Source organism: Cervus elaphus, chromosome 15, assembly GCF_910594005.1.
Source record: "Cervus elaphus chromosome 15, mCerEla1.1, whole genome shotgun sequence".
NCBI lineage: Eukaryota > Metazoa > Chordata > Mammalia > Artiodactyla > Cervidae > Cervus > Cervus elaphus.
The window spans coordinates 23927318-23946184 of record NC_057829.1 but is presented as its reverse complement, the minus strand read 5'-3'; the positions used below and the strand labels follow the sequence as shown (position 1 = coordinate 23946184).

At 36.8% G+C, this 18867-nt stretch overlaps 1 protein-coding gene and 1 long non-coding RNA gene across 6 annotated transcripts in view; one reads left to right on the top strand and one right to left on the bottom strand.

Annotated features, from left to right (window-relative positions):
• CTNNA3 (catenin alpha 3) overlaps positions 1 to 18867 on the top strand; it is a 1812800-nt gene that overhangs the window by 17352 nt on the left and 1776581 nt on the right. For 2 of the 5 annotated variants that reach the window (XM_043926200.1, XM_043926197.1), the window contains exon 1: positions 9328 to 9411. The exons of the other annotated variants lie outside the window; for them this stretch is intronic. The gene's annotated coding sequence lies outside the window, so the exon portion shown is untranslated. Of the gene's footprint in view, positions 1 to 9327; positions 9412 to 18867 lie in introns of those variants that run through there. 5 annotated transcript variants of the gene reach the window in all.
• Positions 129 to 12340, bottom strand: LOC122709093. The gene is made up of 3 exons (XR_006345410.1): positions 12198 to 12340; positions 8509 to 8654; positions 129 to 1953 (listed from the first exon to the last, which is right to left on the bottom strand). It is a non-coding gene; the product is annotated as an uncharacterized LOC122709093 (long non-coding RNA).

Here is an 18867-nt window from a genome sequence, read left to right as displayed (position 1 = left end):
TTAGGAAAACAACCAATAATCTTTTCAGTGCGTTTCAAACACTGCATAGGACATATGCCAGAAAATTATTCATTGTTTATCTGAAATTCAAACTTAGCTGGGCATTCTATATTTTATCTGGTAGCTATAAGGTCAGAGAAATTTCCCCCCAGTGTTTGAAACAGTTAGTGAGGTCTTTTGTGCCTCAGGTACTGGTGTAACAGGGTTTTTTTCTGGTTTTGTAGAGGTTGCCCTTCCCAGTCGTCCTTCACCTGCAGGGCTGGTCAGTACCGAGAGGACTGGAGGAAATTTATAAAGAGTCTGGGAGCCTTTAGAGAGGAACAGAGCCAAGACCTGGACTCCTTCCCTGTAGTTGCTATTAGAAAGTGTTTTGTGCATTGAACTGGTCATGATTAAAAAAGGACTGAGTAAGAAAGAACATCAAAGATCTTAGACTAGGACTCCTGTTGTGGTCTGCATTGCCCAGTGGGAGATGCTGTTTGGGCACTTGTGTGTCTGGACGCAGAAGGCCCTCCTGATGCAGCCACTTGGTGCGTGGTGAACCGAAACGTTCTGGGCGTGGCTGCACGCGCTGCCTCTAAGGGCGCGGGCTCTTCTCTCTTTAAGAATCACTGTGACCGCTGTATTTGCAGCAGCAAAGGCAAGAGCACACCAGGCGGAAAGGTCACATGGAGCCGCAGGGGATCTGTTTTCATCAGGAAACTGTGCCAGGAGCAGAACACCAGCGGCCGCAACAGGGCCCTCTTGTATCTAATACAGTTCTCTGGTCTCCTCTTTCTGAGGTGTGTGGATCCAGAGGCTCCCAGAGTTCCCGAACAGTTTAAGGAACAGGAGAGATACTGGACTCCCTGCCAGTGTGGTAGTAGGGAAGTACTTTTAGTTTGAAAATTAATACATAGGACCTCTTTTTCACCCCAAACTACCGAAGTAGTTGCTACTATTAGCACATCTATACATGTATTTTATATATTTGATATCATAACATATATTGTTTTGTAAATAGCTAAGTTCTATAAAAGTTTCTTTTTTCTTTTTCTAAGATGTCATGACCTGAGAAGGCTATGTATATTTTCCTGTGGTCTTGTGCTTAGCAGTTTTAAAGATGTAGCTTAGATCAATAAACATATGTTAATGAAAAAATATAAAGTTTTGTGATTCCTTTTCATTCTTGCGTATTTTTCATCTTTGTCAGCCTATATCCATTAATATTTTTAAAAGACCAAGCTAAAATTTTTACCTATAGTAGTTAGTCATCCTTGGTAATTATCTTTAACTTTAAATACTTGTTTTACTTTGGTGCCTTAGTTTATATCATATAATCTTGTATTTATGCACATACTAATCTAAAATAATATATTGATTGTTGATGCTCTTAATTGCATTCTTCTAGTGGGAAATATAGGAGCATGTTTATTATGATCTTAGGGTAGGAAATAATTTCTTAAGTAGGACCCCCAAAACATAAGCAATAAGGTAAAATATTTAATTATCTTAATATAAAAACTTTCTTTGTGAAAAAATCACATAAAAGAAGATAAATGAAAGATACCAACTGAAAAGAGATATTAATATTTACAAATTGGCCTATAAAGTGGATGGCATTGTTGTTCCCCTTTTCCTTCCCATGTATCCACATCCTTTCCCATGTGACATTGTGGTTCTTCCTGCTAGAGACAGAGTATATTTCCCTGTACTTGAAAACTTGGTTAGTATTAGACTTGGTTGTGTGATTTGCTTTGCCCGTTGAAATGTGGGCAGAAGAGGCAGAGTCTTTGTTTGAAGCTTATATGTTAAGATGCACTGTGTTTCCAACTGTTCTTTTTGTTGTTGGCATGGGAAAAACGTGGTTCTGGTCGCCTCCTCATCCAAGGAAGATGAGAAACCCGTGGAGTAGATCTGGAGTACAGCTTGGAGTAAGCCAGCGAGGCCCATCCTGGCCAACTCCCAGCCAACCTGAAAATGTGCAAGACATAATTTTATTTTTATGCCACCGAATTTTAGGATAGTTTCTCATGTAGAATTATTGTGGAAATAACTGACTTATAGACTTACTCAACTGAAGTTATCCAAAGAACTCCTAAAAAATTAATGAGGAAAAGAATAATCTTAACAGGGAAATGGGTCCCTGATAAGTGAAAAAATAATTCACAGATGAGAAAATTGGAATGACCAATACATAGGTGAAAAGATGTTTAGCTTGTTTCACTGGTTATCAGGTAAATATAGTTTTAATCAATGATGAGCCAGTTTATCATACCTATTAGATTGGCAAAAATTAATGTCTGACAATAGAGTAGTATCTGTAAGGATGTGAAGAAAACAGGACTTATATATATATATATAGATGGTGGAATGCTTAAGAATACAAAGAGAGGGACTTCCCTGGTGGTGCAGTTGTTTAGACTACAGGCTTCCACTGCAGGGGACATAGGTTCAATCCCTGGTTGGGAAACTAAGATCCTTCATGCATGTAGCATGGCCAAAAGAAAAAAACACAAAGAAAGGGTCTTTGCTATTTTTCTATATTGCTGTATTAAGCAGGGAGAGGATGTTTTCAAGGAATATAATTGATGAAGGATTATGTATAGAATTTATAGAGAAGTTTTGGAAATTATTAAGGAAAAATAGGCAACCTAGGAGAAAAATTGGTAAAAAATATAGATAAGCAATTCACAAAAAGGAGTGTTGAATGGCTAATCAACCTAAAACAGATCACCAATTACATTGGTAATCAGAAATGAAAATTAAAATGACAATGAGATCAACCTTGTACCTCCCATGGTGGCAGAAGTTGAAATGTCATGCAGTCTCTTGTTCTGGTTAAGGAGGTGGGGGACACATGTGAATCCATGTGGTCTGCTGCTAATAGTATTTTGGACACTGATTTGGTAATATTTGTTGAAATTGCGTACTCACATGCATTCTGACCCAGAAATTCTACTTCTGAATTGTATTACTTGCTACTGCTGCCATAGCAAATTACAACATGATGGGAGGCTTAAACAACAGAAATTTATTTTCCCATAGTTTGAAGGCTAGAAATCTAAGATCAAGGTGTCAGTAGATGTGTGTGTGTGTTTTCCTAAGGCTTCTCTCCTTGACTTGCAAATAGCCATGTTTTTTTGCATGTCCTTATATGGTCATTCCTCTGTGGGTACCTGTGTCTGCACCTCTCTTCTTAAAAGGACACCACTTATATTGAATTGGGCTTCCCTGGTTGTTCAGATGGTAAAGAATCTGCCTGCAATGCAGGAGACCTGGGTTCAATCTCTGGGTTGGGAAGATCCCCTGGAGATGGGAATGGCTACCTACTCCAGTATTTTAGCCTGGAGAATTCCATGGACAGAGGAGCTAGCAGACTGCACTCCATGGAGTTGCAAAGACTCAGACACGGCTGAGTGACTAAATTTTTATATTGAATTAAGGTCCATCATAATGGTCTCATTTTAACTTAATCACATCACTAAAGACCCTGTTTCCTATAAAGCCATATTCCGAGGTATAGGGGATTGGAATATAAACATGAATATGGGTGAGGACACAATTCAACCCACAGCAGAACACATACATATATGTGTGTATACACACACACACACACACACACACACACATAGATGAACTATATGTATGTATATATATATATAAATTATAGAGAGGGACTCTTGCAGAGGTACACAGAGACTTGTATGAGAATGTTTATTATATTTTAACATTGTTTCCTATAGTAAACAGTTGGAAACGACCTAAACATACTTGAATAGGCATATGGTCAGATAAAATATATTATAAATGCATCTGATGCAAAATAAAATACAAAATAGAAAGCTACAAATGCAAAATGAAAGGATAAACTAAATCGATTATATTAATTGAGAACTCCTCTTTTTCTCAAATAATAAGAAATCTGTAGATGAGAAGTTCAGAGCTAATAACATCAACGACGCAAGCTCTTTTTGTAGTTCTGCTCCGTCATCTTTCCTCCTCAGGTTTGCAGTAAGACTGCTTGGTGTCTAGGCTTTATACCACAGATAACAGAAGGAAGGGTGAAGGGCCATGGCAACACTGCTTTACTTTTTTATAGGTAAAGCAAAAGTTGACATCTCATTCCATCATATGCCATTGAGTTGCAAAGAATGCTGGGAAATCTAGTCTTGTTTGTTTCCATAGCAGTGAAAGGCAAGGGGGAGATGAGACTGTGTGTCGAATGAGCTAAACTGCAACTATAGTTGGACATCAGTAGGCTGTGAAAATGTCATGTTAAGAAGAGAAATTGAGAGAGAGAGAGATTGAGAAGTAGAAAGAGATGGGAATTACAATACTGTTTGTGTAAATTAAAAAATCCACACACACATAAGGTGATATATCTTTGTAAAGATATGTATCATTGTAAAGATAGATATCATATGTAAAAAAAGCCACAGAAAGTTGATTGGAAAACTGCCAACACTAGCTACTACAGATTGGATGACTATCAGAAGGAGGGGGTGGAATGGAACTGAGACTGCAGGATATAGAATATGATAGCAACAATAACAACAACAAAAACAACCCCAGACTTTAAACACCAGTTCCATGAGTTGAACTGTAACAGAGGAGCATGGTTGATTGGGTCTGCCTAATTCTTTGTATTTAAGACCTGGGAGGAATAAAGCTGGGATGAGTCAGGTCACATGTGTGGTTATTCAGATCATTGGGGAGGGTTAATTGTGCGTGCGTGCGAAGTCGCTTCATTCATGTCAGGCTCTTTGAGACTCTATGGACTGTAGCCCACCAGGCTCCTATTCCATGAAATTCTCCAGGCAAGAATACTGGAGTGGGTTGTCATGCCCTTCTCCAGGGGATCTACCCAACCCAGGGATCAGATCCATGTCTCTTACATACCTGTGTAGGTGTGGGCAGGGTTATTTAGAGCCAAAAAATGTGACTCGCTATGTTAATGCTGAGTTCAATTTTCTTTACTCTGTGATAAGCACCATTCTTTTCACTATAGTTGAAGGACTGATAGGAATGTGTTACAGTTTAAGTTTAGGGATGATAGCAGTTCTTTTTTAGATAATTTAGGGATATTGTAAGTTTTGAAAAATGAATTTTGTACATATTTTTTCTTGTGTTCCATAATACAAAATTAGTAAGAGTTGACTTTTAGAGGGTCAGTGAGAGCATGAGTGAAATAAATATGGCTACTTGGTAGTGAAATCCATCATGCTCTAGTCTTCTGTTATTATCTTTGGAAACAGAGAGTGGGAGAAAGGATTTCCTTCTTCTCTAATATAGCCCTCAGTGACTGACTGGCTCCCTTCTCTGGAATGAAGCAAACTGGCACAATTCCATGTCTTACGTGGGAACAAGACACAGAAGTTTATTTATTTCATTTTTTAAAATTTATTGTCATTCTTTTGCTTTTAGTTTTGTATTCTATCCTTAAAACATCTCATACTCAATCCTCTAGATAATATACATAATTAATTAATATGTGTTAGTATGTTTTGCTTTTATTAAGCATTTGTTACAACTTTGGAAGCAGCTCTTAAGCACTTCCGTTTTAGGACCATGATTCCTTATTACTTAATTATAAATTATTAACATGGATGGGGTAGAAATGGTGAAATGGATTTAATTTGTAAATAAAAATGTGTGAATTTAATGACTCCTCACCAACTTTTAAATCAGATGGGAATCTACTTCTTATCTCTCACAGTAGTTTTCTAAGAGTCAATGGTATTTGGATTTGGAAAAGTAGAATTCCTCAATGAGAAATTTATCTTCCACAAAATAACAATAATTGACTAATGAATTATTTATTACTGTAATGAGTACTTCATTGGATTCTATGAGTAATTTTATAAATAATTACCTTTTATAGCAACTTTATAGGTCTCATCTCACATGAAGAACCCAGGGTAAAGGGGAGTCAGTGTGAACAAGACCAAGCAGAGTAAAGCAGAGCTTGAATCTGAAGTTTGTCTTGCCTTTCTGCTTACGTTTTTCATTACTTCCCTTCTTTTCCTACACTTAGTGAGTTCTTGATGCCTTATCTCTCTCCACTCAGCCATGAGAGAGCTCTTCTTGTCTCATAGTTTAAGGCACAACACAAATGCATAGTTATCATATCTTGATTTTTCTCCTGAGTTGCAGGATTCTGAATTTCCAGCTGCCGATGGGAATACCCATTTGCACACGCTACTCCTACCCCAAACTCATCATGTCTACTGTAGTCAGAGTAGCGCTTGCTCTAGATCTGCTCATTGGTGTGAATATTATGTTATGAGCCATATGTTATGAGTAATATGTTACTGCAATAGGGAGGTAATATGTTGTTTTCAAGAAACTATATAAAGAGTGTAAAAAAGTTAAAATAAAGCATAAACTATATGGAGGCATTTTTGTTAAAAGTAAAAAGGATTATTTTAAAGAAGTAGTATCTATTGACTAGTCATTCAGTCTCCCCTCCCTACCAAAGCATTATTGTTTAAAATATTTTTTTTTTTTTTTAGCCACAAGTAGAATCTAACAAGGACTTTACATGTAGGTGCTTAAGGCACCTGGAAAATCCAGAAATCATTAAATGAGACATAGTTCAGGAGTGCCTGTGTCAGGGAACGAAACTCAGGGTTGGAAGCTGAGAACAGAAAGAAAAAATTAGTTATCTGTATATTCTAAAATGTGTGGGTGATAGGTGAAAAGGATAAGCAAATTACTGGCAAAACAGACTTTTCAGTTTCCTTCTGGATGCTTTCTTCTAAGTTAATTTGAGAAATAATTTTAAGTGTTGATTTTGTATTATAGAGAATATATCAGTTTAGAAAATTAAAGTTACAAAATTTTATGAAAAAATCAATAACAGGATGTTATTATTTCCAAATGTGAAATATAATTTTTACATGGCCACCATGATAATTATATGAGGAAAGAAACAGCCATATTCAGATGTTAAAAGTGATTTTATAGAGTGAAGAACCCCAAAGTTGCTGTCATTATAAGGAATAGAATTCTCTTTTCAAGAAATTGCAATTTCCTATTTTGTATTGCAACTGAGTGATTATTTCTCTTCTTTTTGGAAAATTTAATTCTTTAGTATAAAGGATATGTCGCTAGTGGCAAGCCTGCAAGCATAAGAGAGATCATTCTGAGCCTCTAGATCTGTCTTATTTTTGCCATCGTTAATGGTAGACTTGATGTTTGTGACAATAGTTTTAGAGAAGCATGGAAAATCTGTATCTTTGGTTAAGATAAATTTGTGGTAGTTAATGATTTTAGCTGGGTCTGCATTCATGTTCAGTTGTGTCTGACTCTTTGAGACCCCATGGACTGTATCCCGCCAGGCTCCTCTGTCCATGGGATTATCCTGGCAAGATAGGGAGTGGACTGCCATTTCCTTCTCTAGGGGATCTTCTCCACCCAGGGATTGAACCACGTCTCCTGTGGCTCCTGCATTGGCAGGTGGATTCTTTACCACTGAACTACCTGGGAAGCTGGATTTTAATTAATTATATAGTAAAATCTTTATTTTTAGAATAAATCAGGCAAATCAGTGTCCATGCTTTTCCAAACTGAAGTGGGTATTAAATTATGGAATAATTTGCAGCTTGTATGAGGACTTTGTTACAGTCATAACATTGCATACTCATGAGAAATAATGCAGTGATAACAGGAAATGTATCTTCTAAAATCACTTCTGTTATAATAGCTTCTATTATAAAATGGACAGTTAGCAAATATTAAACAGGGCAATTAGAAAATACTAAGTGGTTTACAAATATCATATGTATTTTTGAAGAAAAATTATTTTGCTTTATAGTGCAGCTTATTTTTATATTTTGGAATTTAGTTTTGGATTTTCTAATGGAGCTTGGAAACTTTACATAGAGTTTTTGTTTGCTTTTTTGTCCCAGAAAATCTAGAGTTGTAGAAAGTCATCCTGATGATTGAACCCAATTCTGATGCATCTGATTGAGTTGATAGAGGAGGAAATAATGTAACAAAATAATTTGTCACAGATGAGAAGTAATAAACACTAATATGGGCAAATATAATGGAATATTGCTAGACACAATATTATTAATAGGCAAAGTTGAGGTGGTGTGCTTCAATTCCTAGTTCAAGTATTAAATGTCATTGGACTCAATACTGTGGCCTTTCAGGATCAGATGGTACCCTCTGCTGGCTAAATGTGGGATTGCGTTTAAAAATGAATGGCTTTTTTTTGTGGTTTTAAAAATAGGGGTGATTGTTGTATAAAAGGATTGAGCAGTGCAGAATATTGTAAGATAGAAAAATTATAAATGTGAATAATGAAGTCAGTGTATTGCTTAAAGAAATATTTTTTCAAATGAAACTAATATGGAAATACCCATAATTGGAATTTCCTAACCTGAGGATTTATTTTTTAACCATGGAAGTAGGAAGTAGGAAAGAAACAGCAGGGGCAGAATATATAGATCTCCTTACCTCCGTCTTCAATAACAATTTTGAATAATCGAAGCTACTTAAATTACTTTTATTACTTACTGTTGTAACAGTGACTGGCAAATAGCTCGAGGTGAGATAAGAACTGCTTTTCTCAGGGCTTCCCTGGTGGTCCAATAGCTAGGATTTCATGCTTCCACTGCAGGGGGAATGGGTTCCATCTCTGGTCCGGGAACTAAGTTTCCTCACTGTGCGGACAAAAAAAAAAAATCCTACCTTGAGAACTGCTTTTCTTTGGCTACCCTGACCTAATTTCTGTTAAAAATAATTGAAATATTCTTAAATAATCTGGAAGTTCGATAAGTTCGATACATGGAAGTATCATATAGCATGTTTGTTTTAAAATTTTTTCTATATTTTATTTTTTTCACTTTTAATTTTATACTGGAGTACAGTTGATGAAGAACGTTGTGATAGTTTCAGGTGTATAGCAGTGATTCAGTTATACATGTACATATATCTATTCTTTTGCAAATTCTTTTCCCATTTAAGTTGTTACATAATACTGAACAAAATTCCCTGGCTCTTGTGTAGGTCCTTTTGGTCGTCCATTTAAAATATATTTTAAATTCTAAAAGTCACTTTGGAATTTACAGTGTTTGGGGCACATGATGACATGAAGTTATATTTAAAAGCTTGTATTACACAGTATGTCATTATTTCATTGCAAACTTGAAAAATATAATTTTAATCTGATTCTACTGTTTAATATTGCCTTTCACTGGTATGTTGCTTTAAGAGCACCCATCCCCCTTTCCTGTTTGAGCCACTGTGTCCTGTCAGTCATCCTGAAATACACTAGGGTACTTGTCAGGCTGTTTGCTTACAAATGCATCATAAGCCAAATTGTGAGCCATGATAGTGGCACTGAATTTCTAAACACAAGAAATTGCTTAGACAGTTGGTTTAGTATCTGTGTATGGGCAATACTCTGTCTTGCAGTAGGTGAGTGAAGTGTCAAACTTTTTAAAATCAAACTTTGCTCTAAGGCAAATCCTAATTATAGGTTATATGTTACTTGGTTAGATAACTTTGGGGGAAATTAAAGGATATTATTTCTATAAAATGGGATGAATAGAAACTACTGTATTGTGTATTTATTACTTTTATAACTAATTTCCTTTTAATAGCACTAAACTCTAAACTACTTTATGAAAACTCCAGCTTTATAAATATCTACTTTTCCAAGTAGATTAGCAGTCATTTCCGTTTTCAATAGAAATGTAATTCTCTTACATACTTTTTCTTTCACATCAGTTGAGGCAGATTCAGTTGAGCAGAGGCTCAGTTCTGTTATTTGAAGTATTTATTAACGGCATTAAAAATAGTGCTAAAACAAATTCTCATGTGCCAATGACCAAGCTATAGTAGTCTTATATCAAAGCATTAAAAAATTCCTATTAACTGAGCTATTACTGTTTGAGTAACTATATTCAAGACACTGGAAGCTTTACATTCTTTAGACATAAAAGTTATTCAGCAAGCAGGCTCTTTGTGCAGACAATTTAATTTCTATATGAAGCTCTAAACCTAAGTTGTACATTGATACTTTTCCAGTATTTTCTGTATGTAGCCTTAATATTTTAAAAAGAGAATTAATAAAAGTAAAAATATAGGAACTTGTGGATTTTGATACTTGTGTGTTTAATATGGTAGAGAATAGTTAAGAGCTGCAAGGACTTGAAGTTTTAAGGCTTTATCTAGGGTAAACAAGAAGAGATTGCTTTTACTGATACATAGAATGATTATTTATTCCTTACCTTGTTCCTGAAAGGATTCAAGGTGACTTATAAGGCTATGTGAAATTCAAGAAAGGAGAAATTAAAAGTGGGGTGAAAGTAGAAAGAAAAATAAGTATGGGATATAAAACAGAGCCAGGAATAAGGCTGAGCTGCCGCAATTCTTGATTATGGTTTTATGACACTGGTGTATGGTGGATTGATGGGAGAGAAAATATAAGCTTATATACAGAAGTCTTACGGGGGACTTTCATGCAAACTAGCTGTCTTCCTTACCAAAGATGACAGTGCAGAGTGGGGAAAGTAAGCTGGATGGTGAATATTAAATATGCTTTAAATATCACTTTGTGTTTTGGTGGAAAAAAAAGTAGAGAACTGCTACCCTTTTAGCCCACACACTGATTTGTGTAGGCACAAGTGTGGCTCTAAGTTTTCTAGGAGCAGAAAGGAATTTGGTCTGTTACTTAATTCAGAAGAAAGATTAAAGAGGCTTAGTTGTTTGGAAACAACAAGAAGTTGTTTAAATAAGGTCATATATCTACATATTAGAACAGATACAATCAAGCTAATGTTAAGATAAAATATATTTGGCAATTTTGTATGAATCTAGTCCTGGTATTTAAAATTTTTTCTGAATAGGTTTTTATAAATGAGATTAGTTACTTTCCTTCCTTCACTCAATTTGGTTATAAATTTAACTTGAATTTCAACTTCTGTTAGGTAAAAATTAACTAGATACATTTAACTTGGAGAAAAGTTGTTGGGTAGGAGGAAGGAATTCAGAGGTAGGACTTTTTAATGTACTTTGATCTTCAAATACTCAAAAACCAACTACTGTGTTGAAGACTTTGGGCTCTGTGCTGCACACCATGCTAAACCCAGCCTGTAAAACTGAATAAGGTTAGAAGTTCACTGCTTTCACCCAATAGTACTGAAAAAGGACAAAAGTGTAGCAATAACATTTTGCTAAGGATCTTTCAGTGATATCTTCAGATATTCAATTAACATGATGAGTCAGAGACAATCATTTGGCTCCCTTTTTTAAGGAAGCCAAATAAAAAATAAAATAAGTAAGAAATGGTTGTCTTTTACAAAAAGCACTACAGAAACAAAATACCCAAAGCTTTTTTTTTTTTGTACTTTTGTAAACACATATTCAGGTTGACTTAGAGTTCTATAACACATCAGCTGCATGACATGACATTGTGGATAACATGGACACACAGGTTTGAAACCTGGGAAGCAAATATTCTTAAGATACTAAGTAGGGTTTTGTTGTTGTTTAGTCGCTAAGTTGTATTTGATTCTTTGCAACCCCATGGACTGTAGCCTGCCAGTCTCCTCTGTCCATGGAGATTCTCCAGACAAGAATACTGGAGTGGGTTGCCATTTCTTTTTCCAGGGGATCTTCCCGATCCAGGGATTGAACCGGTGTCTCCTGCAGTTCCTGCTTGGCAGATGAATTCTTTACCAGTAGGTCCACCTGGGAAGCCCAAAGCAGATTTGTGCTAAGTTGTTTCAGTCCTGTCCAACTCTTTGTGACCCATGGACTATATAGTCCACCAGGCTCCTCTGTCCATGGGATTTTCCAGACAAAAATACTGGAGTGGGTTGCAGGTTTTGGCATCAAATAAACTGAGTGATTACCAGAGTGGTCAAGGATGCTTAAGGAAAACAAATTAGCTTTTGAAAACATTAATTCAGAGATCCTAGTGAGAAATATGCTAACTGCTTGTACAGTCAATGGATATCAATAGAAATCTGTAATTATATAGTAACTGAAGTAACTTGGAAATATTTTCAGTGTCAGTGAGATAAGAGATGAACAGAAAAGATTTTTTAAAAGTTAGATTTATTAAGGAAAAATTTACATACATTAAATTCACTCTTTTTAAGTTTACAGTTTGATGAATTCTGACAATTATACACAATCATATAATCACCACCATTATCAAATAGAACATTTCTATTTGAATCAATCCAAAAAGTTACCTGTTTTATGCATGGTTGTTCAGTGATTTCAGCACCATTTGTTGAAAAGACTATCTTTTTTCCACTGAGTTACTGTGACATCTTCATTGAAAGTCAAGTGTCCATTTAATATTATGTCTAATAGGTGAGCCCGGGTTGTCTCACTTTTGGTAACGTTAAGATTGATCAGTGCACTCACGCACTATGAGCCTGATTCTCATAGTTCCCTGTTAATCAGTCACCTAATGATTTTAGCCTTCATACTGGTAATTCCTGTATAGTCTATTATTTTTTAAGGGTGACTTTATCATTCTATAATTCTTTTTAAAATGCTTACATTTTTGTTTTTTTTAATTTTTTTGTTTTTATTTTTAATTATTTTATTTTTTAAAATTTTGGCTGTGTCGAGTCTTTGTTGTGGCACATGGGCTTTTCTCTCTAGTTGCTGCGAATTGACCTCTCTTGTTGCAAAGCACGGACTTTAGGGTGCGTGTGTTCACTAGTTGTGGTGTGTGGGCCTAGTTGCTCGGTGGTATGTTGGATCTTAGTTCCATGACCAGGGATCAAACCCATGTCCCCTGCATTGGAAGGCGGACTCCCAACTACTGGATTGCCAGGGAAGTACCCTGTTTATTAGTTTTATCAGTTGGGATCATTTATAAAGAACTCTTCCCTTACTATTTCATTAGTCAGAAGTATAGTTCATACCAGGAAATCAGGAAAGTACTTGATTATTTCCTATTATTTACCCATTTAAAAAAAATAAGATATTCTAGCAACTTTGAAAGGTGACCAATGAGTTTTTGTTTTTGAATTTTTATATGTTGGATATGTTGCAGTGTATTATAATTTTTATTCTTTTGATGCTCAAATTTTCTGATTTTTGGCCACTGAGAACCCCTTTAAATTGTTTACTTAGCCTTTTGATTGGCTTTCCTGGTTGGTCAGTGATAAAAAATCCACCTCCCAAAACAGGAGACGTGGGTTTGATCCCTGGTTTGGGAAGATCCCTGGGAGAAGAAAATGACAACCCATTTCAGTATTCTTGTCTGGAAAATCCCATGGACAGAGGAGCCTGATGGGCTATAGTCCATAGAGTCGTAAAATAGTCAGACACAATTTAGTGACAAAACAACAAGAAGCTTTGGACAAAACCCAAGTGAACCTTGATTCCTAGCTTAAGAAGATGTTTTGTACATTTCCTGCACCAGATCTTTGATCAGCCTTTTCACCAAGGAACCTAGGTCCTTTTAGTGGAAAATAGTATTTAGGGAACACAAACTCTGCACCAGATTGCCATTGCTGCCCAGTTTTCTTTTTCCTTTGGATGTGTGTGAACACATACAAAAAGAAGTAGATATTTTTTAGGAAAGGAAACATATATAATGAGATCATACTGATGGCTCCCATTTAAAATGAAGTTAATTTAAAGTTTTTTGATTTTATGTTTGCATCTTTTTTCTTTATATTGAGGTATAGTTGATTTACAATATTATATTAATTTCAGGTGTACAACATAGTGACTCAAAATTTTTTTATGGATTATACTCCATTTATAGTTATTATGAAATATTGCTGTATTTCCTACACTGTAAAATGTATCCTTGTAGCCCATTTACCAGGCAGGAGCCCTCCCCTGTTAGCACTGGTAACCACTAGTTTGTTCTCTATATCTGTGACTCTTTTTCTTTTTAGTCACTAGTTTGTTTTATTTTTTAGATTCCACATACAAATGATAACATACAGTATTTGTCTTTCTCTGTATGACTTATTTCACTATGCAGAGTACTCTCTAAGTCCGTCCACGTTGTTGCAGTTAACACAATTTCATTTTTTACAGCTAAATAGTATTCTTTTGAATATCTATAGCACGTCTTTATCTGTTCATCTGTTGATGGACACCTAGGCTTCTTCTGTATCTTGGCAATTGTAAATAATTCTGCTATGAACTTTGAAGTATATTCAGTGCAGTCACTTAGTCATGTCCGGCTCTTTGAGACCCCATGGACTGCCGCACACCAGGCTTCCCTGTCCATCACCAATTCCCAGAACTTGCTCAAACTCACGACCATCTAGTCAGTGATGCCATACAACCATCTCATCCTCCGTTGTCCCCTTCTCCTCCTGCCCTCAATCTTTCCAAGAATCAGGGTCTTTTCTAATGAGTCAGTTCTTCACATCAGGTGGCCAAAGGTTTGAAGCTTCCAGCTTCAGCATCAGTCCTTCCGAAGAATATTCAGGACTGATTTCCTTTAGGATTGGCTGGTTTGACTCTTTGCAGTCCAGGGTACTCTCAAGAGTCTTCTCCAACACCACAGTTCCAAAGCATCAATTCTTCGGTGCTCAGCTTTTTTTATGGTCCAACTCTCACATCCGTACATGACTTCTGGAAAAATCATAGCTTTGACTAGACAGACCTTTGTTGGTAATGTCTCTGCTTTTTAATATGCTGTCTACGTTGGTCATAACTTTTCTTACAAGGAGCAAACGTCTTTTAATTTCATGGCTGCAGTCACCATCTGTGGTGATTTTGGAGTCCAAGAAAGTAAAGTCTCTCACCGTTTCCATTGTTTCCCCATCTATTTGCCATGAAGTGATGGGACTGGTTGCCATGATCTTCTTTTTTTGAATGTTGAGTTTTAAGCCAGCATTTTCACTCTCCTCTTTCACTTTCATCAAGAATCTCTTCAGTTCCTCTTCTCTTTCTGCTATAAGGATGGTGTTATCTGCATATCTGAGGTTATTGATATTTTTCCCGGCAAGCTTGATTTCAGCTTGCTTGTGCTTCATCCAGCCTGGCATTTTGCATGATGTACTTTGCATTTAAGTTAAATAAACAAGGTGACAATATACAGCCTTGATGTACTCCTTTCCCGATTTGGAACCAGTCCATTGTTCCATGTCCCATTCTAACTTTTGTTTCTTGACCTGCTTACAGATTTCTCAGGAGGCAGGTAAGGTGGTCTGATATTCCCATCTCTTGAAGAATTTTCCACAGTTTGTTGTGATCCATACAGTCAAAGGCTTTGGCGTAGTCACTAAAGCAGAAGTAGGTATTTTTCTGGAGCTCTCTTGATTTTTCTATGATCCAGCAGATGCTGGCAATTTGATCTCTGGTTCCTCTGCCTTTTCTGAATGCAACTTGAACATCTGGGAGTTCTCAGTTCACGTACTGTTGAAGCCTGGCTTGGAAAAATTTTGAGCATTACTTTGCTAGTGTGTGAGATGAGTGCAATTGTGCGGTAGTTTGAACATTCTTTGGCATTGCCTTTCTTTGGAATGGAATGAAAACTGACATTTTCCAGTCTTGTGTCCACTGTTGAGTTTTCCAAATTTGCTGGCATATTGAGTGCAGACTTTGACAGCATCATCTTTTAGGTTTTGAAATAGCTCACCTGGAATTCCATCACCTCCATTAGCTTTGCTCATAGTGATGCTTCCTAAGGCCCACTTGACTTTACACTCTAGGATGTCTGGCTCTAGGTGAGTGATCACACCATTGTGGTTATTTGGGTTGTTAAGTTCTTTTTTGTACATGAATCCTTTCAAATTAATGTTTTCATTTTCTTCAGCTATATACCCACATGTGGAATTGCTGAATCATATGGTAGTTTCATTTTTAGTTTCTGAGAAAACTCCATGCTGTTTCCCACAGTGATTTTATCAGTTTACCTTCCCACCAACAGTGTACAAAGGTTGCATTTCTCTACATCCTTGCCAGCATTTGTTATTTATGTTCTTTTTGATGATAGCCATTCTGACAGGTGTTGGGTGGTGTCTCACTGTCATTTTAATTTGCATTTCTCTGATGATTAGAGATATTAAGCATTTTTCATGAGCCTGTTGGCTATCTGTATCTCTCTCTTTTTTTTTTATTCTGGAATCTTATTTCCTAATAGTGTGAATATAATTATTTGTTTGCTTTATCCTTATGTATGTGTATACATATGTTGGCCACTTGATGTGAACAGCTGACTCATTGGAAAGGAGAAGGAGAATAGGGTGACAGATGAGATGGCTGGATGGCATCACTGATGCAATGGACACAAACTTGGGCAAACTCCAGGAGATGGTGAGGGACAGGGAAGCCTGGTGCGCTGCAGTCCATGGTGTCATGAAGAGTTGGACACAACTTGGTGACTGAGCAGCAACATGTGTATATACATATAATAAGAATATATATATATTACACACGTGCATGCATGCTAAGTCTCTTCAGTCATGTCTGACTCTTTGCATCCCTATGGACTGTAGCTCTCCAGGCTCCTCTGTACATGGCATTCTTCAGGCAAGAAAACTGGAGTGGGCTGAGATTCCCTTCTCCAAGGGATCTTCCCAACCAAGGGATCGAAGCTATGCCTCTTACATCTCCTGCGTCGGAAGGTTCTTAACACTAGCACCACCTGGGAAGCCCATTACACCACACATATATATAAGAATGCTAAATGTAGTTTAGAATTACTTTGCCATTCTTTTTGTCCTAGAGGCTATCTCTCTAGGATTAGAGTAAAAATATGGTCCTTATTTTATTTTTTTTTTAGTTTGGGATTTGGATTTATTTGTGGGATATCCAATCAGATGACAGATAATGATCTAGAATTCAGGAAGAGTTCTGACAAAACATAGTCCACTGGAGAAGGGAATGGCAAACCATTTTAGCATTCTTGCCTTGAGAACCTCATGAACAATATGAAAAAGCAAAGTGATATGACACTGAAAGATGAGCTCCCCAGATTGGTAGGTGCCCAATATGCTACTGGAGAAGAGTGGAGAAATAGCTACAGAAGGAATGAAGAGACTGAGACAAAGTGGAAACAACGTCCAGGTGTGGATGTGTCTGGTGCTGAAAGTAAAGTGCGATGCTGTAAAGAACAATACTGCATAGGAACCTGGAATGTTAGGCCCATGAATCAAGGTAAATTGGAAGTGGTCAAACAGGAGATGGAAAGAGTAAACATCAACATTTTAGGAATAAGTGAACTAAGATGGACTGGAATGGGTGAATTTAATTCAGATGACCATTATATCTACTACTGTAGGCAAGAATCCCTTAGAAGAAATGGAATAATGCTGATAGTCAAAAAAAGAGTCTGAAATGCAGTACTTGGGTGCAGTCTCAAAAACAACAGAATGATCTCTGTTTCCAAGGCAAACCATTCAATATCTTAGTAATCCAAGCTTACGCCCCAACCACTAATGCCAAAAAGCTGAACTTGAGCGGTTCTATGAAGACCCAAATGATCTAGAATTAAGACCAGAAAAGATGTCCTTTTCATCATAGGGGACTGGTATGCAACAGTAGCAAGTCAAGAGATACCTGGAATAATAGTCAAGTTTGGCCTTGGAGTACAGAATGAAGCAGGGCAAAGGCTAACAGAGTTTTGCCAAGATAATGCACTGATCGTAGCAAACACCCTCTTCCAACAACACAAGAGATGACTCTAAACATGGACATCACCAGATGGTCAATACAGAAGTCAGATAGATTTTATTCTTTGCAGCTGAAGGTGGAGAAGCTCTTTAAAAGCCATCAAAAACAAGATCAGGAGCTGACTGTGGCTCAGATAATGAACTCCTTATTGCCAAATTCAGAGTTAAATTGAAGAAAGTAGGGAAAACCACTATACCATTCAAGTATGACCTAAATCAAATCCCTTACAACTATACAGTGGAAATGGCAAATAAATTCAAGGGATTAGATCTGATAGAGTGCCTGAAGAACTATGGATAAAGGTTTGAGACATTGTATAGGAGGTGGTGATCAAAACCATCCTTAAGAAAAAGAAATGCAAAAGGACAAAATGGTTGTCTGAGGAGGCCTTACAAATAGCTGAGAAAAGAAGAGAAGCAAAAGGCAAGGAGAAAAGGAAAGATATACCCATCTGAATGGAGAGTTCCAAAGAATAGCAAGGAGAGATAGGAAAGCCTTCCTAAGTGATCAATGTAAAGAAATAGAGGAAAACAGTAGAATGGGAAAGACTAGAGATTTCTTCAAGAAAGTTAGAGACACCAAGGGAACATTTCATGTGAAGACGGGCACAATAAAGGACAGAAATGGTATGAACCTAACAGAAGCAAAAGATATTAAGATGAGGTGGCAAGAATACACAAAAGAATTGTACAAAAGAGATATTAATGACCCAGATAACCATGATGGTGTGATCACTCACCTAGAGCCAGACATCCTGGAGTGCAAAGTCAAGTGGGCCTTAGGAAGCATCACTATGAGCAAAACTAATGGATGTGATGGAATTCCAGGTGAGCTATTTCAAATCCTAAAAGATGATGCTGTCAAAGTCTGCACTCAGTATGCCAGCAAATTTGGAAAACTCAGCAGTGGCCACAGGACTGGAAAATGTCAGTTTTCATTCCATTCCAAAGAAAGGCAATGCCAAACAATGTTTAAACTACCACACAATTGCACTCATCTCACACACTAGCAAAGCAATGGTCAAGTTTTTCCAAGCTAGGAGATTCAACAGTACGTGAACTGAGAACTTCCAGATGTTCAAGTTGGATTTAGAAAAGGCAGAGGAACCAGAGATCAAATTGCCAACATCTGTTGGATCCTAGAAAAAGCAAGAGAGTTCCAGAAAAACATCTACTTCAGTTTTATTGACTATGCCAAAGCCTTTGACTGTGTGGATCACAACAAACTGCATAAAATTCTTCAAGAGATGGGAATATCAGA